This window comes from Chiloscyllium plagiosum, unplaced genomic scaffold, assembly GCF_037043375.1.
Source record: "Chiloscyllium plagiosum isolate Xiang-an unplaced genomic scaffold, Cpla_swu_hap1 HiC_scaffold_27, whole genome shotgun sequence".
Classification (NCBI taxonomy): Eukaryota; Metazoa; Chordata; class Chondrichthyes; order Orectolobiformes; family Hemiscylliidae; genus Chiloscyllium; species Chiloscyllium plagiosum.
Genome location: NW_028270165.1, coordinates 45157086 through 45165311, shown reverse-complemented (window position 1 = coordinate 45165311; position 8226 = coordinate 45157086). Strand labels below are relative to the sequence as shown.

At 44.9% G+C, this 8226-nt stretch overlaps 1 pseudogene; it reads right to left on the bottom strand.

The window, feature by feature from the left end:
• Nucleotides 1–6120: 6120 nt before the first annotated feature.
• On the bottom strand, nt 6121–7256 carry LOC148143853 (uncharacterized; annotated as a pseudogene).
• Nucleotides 7257–8226: the final 970 nt, after the last annotated feature.

Here is an 8226-nt window from a genome sequence, read left to right as displayed (position 1 = left end):
GTTGTTGGAGGGAATCCTGAAAGACAGCATATATGTGTATTTGGAAAGATAAGGACTGATTAGGGATAGTCAACGTGGTTTTGTGCTTGGGAAATCATGTCTCACAAACTTGAGTTTTTTACAGAAGTAACAAAGGATTGATGAGGGCGGAGCGGTAGATGCGATCTACATAGACTTCAGGAAGGTATTCGACAAGGTTCCCCATGGGAGACTGATTAGCAAGGTTAGGTCTCATGGAATACAGTGAGAACTAGCCATTTGGATACAGAACTGGCTCAAAGGTAGAAGACAGAGGGTGGTGGTGGAGGGTTGTTTTTCAGACTGGAGGCCTATGACCAGTGGAGTGCCACGAGGATTGGTGCTGGGTCCTCTACTTTTTGTCTTTTACATAAATGATTTGGATGTGAACATAAGAGGTACAGTTAATAAGTTTGCAGATGACACCAAAATTGGAAGTGTAGTGGACAGCAAAGAGGGTTTGATTTTAGCAGAGTCAGAAAACTACTAGGGACCTAAACAATAGGATCTTGACTAGATGGGCCAATGGGCTGAGAAGTGGCAGATGGAGTTTAATTTAGATTAATGTGAGATGCTGCATTTTGGGAAAGCAAATCTTAGCAGGACTTATACACTTAATGGTAAGGTCCTAGAAAGTGCTGCTGAACAAAGAGACCTTGGAGTGCAGGTTCATAGCTCCTTGAAAGTTGAGTCGCAGGTAGATAGGATAGTGAAAAAGGCGTTTGGTATGCTTTCCTTTATTGGTCAAAGTAGTGAGTACAGGAGTTGGGAGGTCATGTTGCGACTGTACAGGACATTGGTTAGACCACTGTTGGAATATTGCGTGCAATTCTGGTCTCCTTCCTATCGGAATGATGTTGTGAAACTTGAAAGGGTTCAGAAGAGATTTACAAGGATGTTGCCAGGGTTAGATGATTTGAGATATAGGGAGAGGCTGAACAGGTTGGGACTGTTTTCCCTGGAATGTTGGAGGCTGAGAGGTGACCTTATAGAGGTTTACAAAATTATGAGGGGCATGGTTAGGGTAAATAGGCAAAGTCTTTTCCCTGGGGTTGGGAGTCCAGAACTAGAGGGCATAGGTTTAGAGTGAGAGGAGAAAGATATAAAAGAGACCGAACGGGCAACGTTTTCACACAGAGGGTGTTTCGGGTATGGAATAAGTTGCCAGAGGAAGTGGTGGAGGCTGGTACAATTGCAATATTTAAGAGGCATTTGGATGGGTATATGAATAGGTAGAGTTTGGAGGGATATGGACCGGGTGTTGGCAGGTGGGACTAGATTGGGTTGGGATATCTGGTCGGCATGGGCGGGTCTGTTTCCATGCTGTACATCTCTGTGACTCTATGAATGTCGAGGCTGCTTGGTTTAACATTAGTCACAGGGAGAAATGCTGCAATCAGTTAATAAGGAAAATAAATTGTGACATTTATAATCTTGTTGCAATCAGGCAGAGTTAACAAAGGATTGTGAAAGGGACTCACTCATTGGGAAATCTATTTTAAGAAAGTAACAAGCAATGTGGATCATTCAATTTGATTTGCATTGCTTTATTATTGTCGCATGTACCTAAGTACAGTGAAAGGTTTTGTTTTGTGTGCAGATATACTACACAAGGTGCATCAGAGTAATAGAACAAAGCAAGGAATGCAATGCAACGGCTGCAGAGAAGGTGCACAAAGAGTGACATCAACATTAAATTTGAAATTTGAAGTGTCCAGTCAACGGTCTAAACCAGGGTCGGAGGGGTCTTTGATGTTGGCTGAGTTCCTGAGGCAGCAGGAAGTACACATGGAGTCAATGGTTGGAAGGTTGTCTTGTGTGATGGACTGGGCTATGTTTGCAACTGTATGTAGTTTCTTTCGGTCGTAGGCACAGCAGTTGCCGTACCAAGCCGTAATGCATCCAGAAAGAATGCTTTCAATGGTGCAGCCATAAACATCGCTAAGAGTCTTTACAGATATGCTGAATTGCCTTAGCTTCCTGATATATGTTAAGTGAGTGCACAAAGGTTTGGCAATTGGAGTAAAATGTTAATAAATGTGAAGTCATCCATTTTGGTTGGCATAACAGTAAAAAGGATTATTACTTGAATGCTTAAAATAATTGCAATATGCTGCTGCGCAGAGGGACCTGGGCGTCCTTGTGCATGAATTACAGAAGGTTGGTCTGCAGGTACAGTAGGTATTTAAGAAGGCAAATGGAATTTTGTCTTTCATCACTAAAGGGATCGAGTTTAAAAGCAGGAAGGTTATGTTGCAGCTGTTTCGGGTGCTGGTGAGGCTACACCTGGAGTACTGTGTGCAGTAATATGCTCCTCATTTAAGAAAGGATGTACTGGCACTGGAGTGTGTGCACAGGAGGTTCACTAGGTTAATTCCAGAGGTGAGGATATTGGCTTATGAGGAGAAACTGAGTAAGCTGGGATTATGTTATTGGAATTTAGACAAATGAGGTGGAATCTTATAGAAACATGTAAAATTATGAAAGGAATAGATAAGACAGACTTAGAGAGGATGTTTCCACTGGCAGGTGAAACCAGGATAAGAAGGCAGAACCGGAAAATTAGGGGGGAGCCGATTTAGGACTGAGTTGAGCAGCACTTTCTTCACACAGAAGTGGCTGTGAACTTGTGGAATTCCCTGCCCAGTGAAGTTGTTGAGGCTACTTCAGTAAATGTTTTTAAAGCTAAGATAAATAATGTTTTGAGCAGTGAAGGAATTAAGGGATACGGTGGAGGGTGGGTACGTGGAGCTGAGGCCACGAAAAGATCAGCCATGATGTTACTGAATGTTGAAGTGGACTCGAAGGGCCAGTTGGCTGACTCCTGCTCCTAGTTCTAATGAAGTAGAGGAACCCATGGATGTACTGATATTCCAGAGTCTTTTGGTATGGTGCCACATCGAAAGTCATTATTCAAAATAAGAGCTCATCTTGTCCAAGTCATTTAACAGCGTGGATAGAGCATTGGTGAGTGAACAGGCAACAGTCATCAAAATGTTTCGGGTTGTCAAGGGGTGATGAGTGGAACACAGTGCAAGGGCTTCCATTTTTTTCACAATGTCTTTTCACAGCTTTGATGATGGAAGTATCTGCAAAGGTGTTCAGTTTGGTGATGGACCAAACCTAGGTAGCAAACTCATGTACAAACAGGGAATAAGACAACTGTAAAGTGTGGTTGACAGGTTGGGACCAGGCAAGATTGGAGTTTAATACAGGAAAACATGTCCAACTTAAATGAAATGTTCTCATTTCTGGTAAGGGGGTAGAATATAAAGTCAGGGTGTTTTGCTCCATTTGTCGGTGGGTATTGGGAAGACCACCATATTTGGTTTCTTTACTTAGTAAATACATTCAAAGCAGTTCATAACTGAATTTACTCAACTTATAATCAGAGTCAAGGGGTTGTCAGGTTGCGATGTTATCAGTTAGAGCTTATAAAAATCAGATGATCTGATGGAGATGTATAACATCCTGTGAGGACTTAACAATGTGAATGGATGAATGCCATTGTGCCAGAGACTAGAAATGAGTGGACCCAGTTAACAAATAGGTGGCCACTCATTTAAGAGTGGAGAATTATGTTTTTCTCTGATGGCTTCCTGAGTCTTTAAAATTCACTTCTTTAGAGAGCAGAATGAGATAGAACAGAGGTTAGCACCGCTACCTCACAGCATCAGGGACCTGAGTTTGATTCCACCCTTGGACGACTGTCTGGGCTGAGTTTGCACATTCTCCCCCGGTGTCTGTTTGGATCTCCTCTGGGTGCTTCAGCTTCCTTCTTCCAGGAGGGAGAACAGCATGGGATTACAATCGGAATAAAGCTTCCTCTACTCTTAAATTGAAAGTGAAGCTACCGCGACACTGTCCCAAACAAATACTGCCATGACAGGCACAGCATTGGTTTGGATACAGAGTAAAACTCCCTCTACGCTTTCCTATTTAAACACTCCCAGAACAATGACAGCAGAGGATTAAATAAACAGTAGAACTTCTTCCATTCTGACTGACACTTGGTATGTTCTACACCAATCCTCAAGGATAATTCAGAAGTGAGACTATTATCTGGCACTGAATTCACACTTCCTAATGGGAAATGACCAGGTCCAGAAAATCACCTAGTGAAACATAGATAAAGCACACACAATGCACAACAAAACCAGAATTTTATTGGGATCAAAGACTTTTAAATGAGAGGAGACACGGTCCTTGCAACAATCCAAATGTGAGCTGGACAATTTTCTCACTCTCATCAGTTTCTCTGGGAATGCAGTGTCCACCTCACTGCTGTCTGGTCAGTTCATCTGTTCTCATTCAGAGTGAGTTGTGGCTGACCTGGTGGCCTGGGGTCAAGAGGTTAGAGGGTAAAGGTCAACTTGGATAGAGGGGATCTTGTGTCATGCTAGTGAGGTCGGGTGTTGCTGATTTACTCAACTTATAATAATCAGGGACAAGGGAATGTCAGACTGCGCTTGTATCAGTTCAAGCTTAGAAGAACCAGATGATCTGATGGAGGTGTATGACATCTGAAGAGGACTTTACATTCACATTGTTATGACCACTCATTTCTAGCCAGACACTAGCTTCTCATTTAAGATAAGAGAGTTTTGTTTTTCTCTCAAAGATTCCCGAATCTTTGAAATTCACTTATTTAGGGAAACATGGAGTGGTGGTACAGTGGTTAGCACTGCTGCCTCACGGCATCAGTGACCCTAGTGTGGTTCTACCCTCGGACCAACTGTCTGCGTGGAGTTTGCACATTCTGCCCCTGTGTCTGCCTGGGTTTCCTCTGGTGCTCTGGCCTCCTCCCACAAGATGTGAAGGTGAGGGTGGATTGGCCATGGGAAATGCACAGTTCCGGGATAGGATAGCAGAGTGGGTCTGGGTGGGATAGTCAGTGCTGATTCAATGGGATGAATGGCCTGCTTGCACACTAAGGATTCTAGAACCGCCTGGAACCTGTAACTGACCAGATGACACGTGGACACTTTTCTTACACTGCTTTTATTCAAGCCTGCAGAGCCCTTTCCACAAGATGGCAACAAACTCCCCAAATACTAAAATACATCCATTTTATATACTGTTGTTATTTTAAGAGCAGTTTACATATACCAAATCAATAGTATACAGTTGTTTTATGGTTATCGTTATCCAGTTACAATTAGTGGTTCTGGTTATTTCATCTGCCTTACCTTATTGTATTCAACCAACTACAAAATCCATGTTCGAACAGTATTTTTCTTTTTGTCGTGACCGTTACCTTGAATACTGACTTGTGACCTCCTTATTGCTCTCAAAGTTCCTCATTTGTCCATACATAGTCAAGGTTTTACTTTAGTCGAATGTGTTCCTGGCTTTTTGCAGTTAGCACCCGATCTTCTGCTCTGGTCAACGTTTTCCCTTTCCAGGTCTATACTGAGGATTTCATGAGAAACCTCAGAATGTGGTGAGACTGTGGAACTCACTACCATCGCAACAGGTTGGCATGAAAAGCATTACAACCAAGGGTAAGCCAGCCAATACAAATGAGTGTCACTGTCACCAGATTCACAACACAATGAAATTAAAACATGCAAAGTCCCTCAAAATTTCTCAACTGTTCCTAACCAGACTTGATGAACAGATCTTGCACACCAAAATTATAATTTAAACAAAAACCAACAATTATAAATACTGAAACTTTGCTAGGGCAAAGTTAAACACGATAATCTAATTAATAGCAATGATCATTTCCCCACCATCTCAGAAACAGAGACTGAAGAAAGAAAATTTTAAAATTACCAATTCAAAAATGGATTGCCAAGCATTTGTGCAATCCTTAGACAATGGATTGTTCACAGGCACGTAACTGTAAATCTAAATTCAAAGTCACTGCTGAATACGAATGGACACCCCAAAGTATTTAGCTATTTATTGTAGACTCGTTCCCAGAAAGAGCCAACAAATCTTTATGTGGGCAGAAAAAACTAGAAAGAACACTCCCGGGCACAATGAGCAGCAATGCCCACTGGAAGCAAAGTTGGGGGGGTGGGGGCACGCTGACTCTCCCACTGCAGTCACTGTCAGAATGGGAAGGGTTCAGTCCTGGGAGTGACCCACAGCAGTGTCACCGGCAGAATCAGATTGTTGAGAGCACTGGTGCTTCCACAAGTTGCAGGATGATGAGAACCTCTGCACACACTAGGGACAGGACTACGGCCTGTCCCCAGTGTGGATCCGCTGGTGCCTCAGCAGGTTGGAGGAATTGCTGAAGGCTTTCCCGCACTTGGGGCAGGGGAAGGGCCTCTCCCCCGTGTGGACCCGCTGATGGGCCAGTAGGTGGGATGTCTGGGTAAAGCCCTTCCCACACTCGGGGCAGGAAAATGCCCTCTTCCCGGTGTGGACCTGCTGGTGCCTCAGCCAGGCAGAGGTATCCTTGAAGGCCTTCCTGCACTTGGGGCAAGTGAAGGGCTTCTCCCCTGTGTGGACCCCCTGGTGCCTCTTCAGGTGGGAGGAACTGCTGAAAGTCTTCCCGCACTCTGGGCAGGCAAACGGCTTATCTCCAGTGTGGACTCGCTGGTGCCTCTGCAGGTGAGAGCTATTACTGAAGGCATTCCCGCACTCGGGGCAGCTGAAAGGCCTCTCCCCGGTGTGGATCCGCTGGTGCATCAGCCGGGCAGAGGAATTGCTGAAGCCCTTCCCGCACTCGGGGCAGCTGAAGGGCCTCTCCCCTGTGTGGACCCGGTGGTGCCTCAGCCGGGCGGAGGAATTGCTGAATGTCTTCCCGCATTCAGGGCAGCTGAAGGGTTTCTCCCCCGTGTGGACCCGCAGGTGCCTCAGCTGGTTGGAGGAATTGCTGAATGTCTTCCCGCATTCAGGGCAGCTGAAGGGTTTCTCCCCCGTGTGGACCCGGTGTGGGTCAGGAGGGCAGAGGAATAGCTGAAGGTCTTCCTGCACTCAGAGCAAGTGAATGGCTTATCAGCTGTGTGGACCAGCTGGTGCCTTTGCAGGTGGGAGGAACTGCTAAAGGTCTTCCCACAGTCGGGGCAGCTGTAGGGTCTCTCCCCTGTGTGGACCTGCCGGTGCCAGAGCAGGTGGGAGGAATTGCTAAATCCTTTTCCGCACTCATGACAGGAGAACGGCCTCTCCCCGGTGTGACTGCGCCGATGAGTGTCTAGGTCAGACGGGAAATGGAAGCCTTTCCCACAGTTGTCACACTTCCACGGTTTCTCCACAGGGCGGGATTCCTTGGGTTTCTCCATGACCGAAGCTTCATCCGCACACAAAAGCACGTACAGCTCTTCCTCGGCGTGAATTCCTCTTCCAAGGCCGTATAACTTTTTCAGGCTCCACACTCAGAGCGATGCAATAATAGGGTCTCTCATCTAGTCCCACTGATGCTGAAAACGTATTGAAACAGGAACGAAAAAGCTTGGTTCCTTCTCACAGAATCATAGTCGAAAATTGTTGCAGTCCTGATGAATTGAGTGACTGTCAGTCATTGACATGAAAGTGAGGACTGCAAATGCTGAAGAGTCAGAGTTGAAAAGTGCGATGCTGGAAAAAGCACAGCAGATCAGGCAGCATCCGAGGAGCAGTAGAGTTGATGTTTCGGGCATAAGCCCTTGATCTGTTGATTTTGAAACTTCTGTCTTCAGATCTTCAAATACTCTTAAAAAAAATTACAAAAATTATCACTGTCAGTCCAGGGTAGAAATTCAGAACAAGCAACTCTACTTTCTGCACAACGTTGTTTTCTTTTTCCACAAAATTGAAAGCACCATCTCTCTCTCTCTTTTTCTCGAGTTTTGGATACCTCCACCTGAAAGTTATTATCTTTCACGATGTTGGGATACTGCTGAGAGTGAGCAGGTCTGATTTGGGAAGCAAAAAAGTGTCAATTCAGGATGAACCTACAGCTTCTGGAGAAATAACCAGACACAAAATGGTTAATGTCCGGGGAGATGGTGAGGAAGAAATGAGACATCAATGCATTGGCACCAACACCAGAGAAAAACTGAACATACAGACGTAGTAAATATTAGTGGCAAGCCAGAGTCATAGAGATATACAGCACAGAAACAGGTCCTTCGGTCCAACTCATCCATGCTGACCAGATATCCTAAATTAATCTAGTCCCATTTGATAGCACTTGGCTCATATCCCTCTAAACCCGTCCTATTCATATAACCATCCAGATGCCTTTTAAACTGTTGTAATCATACCAGCCTC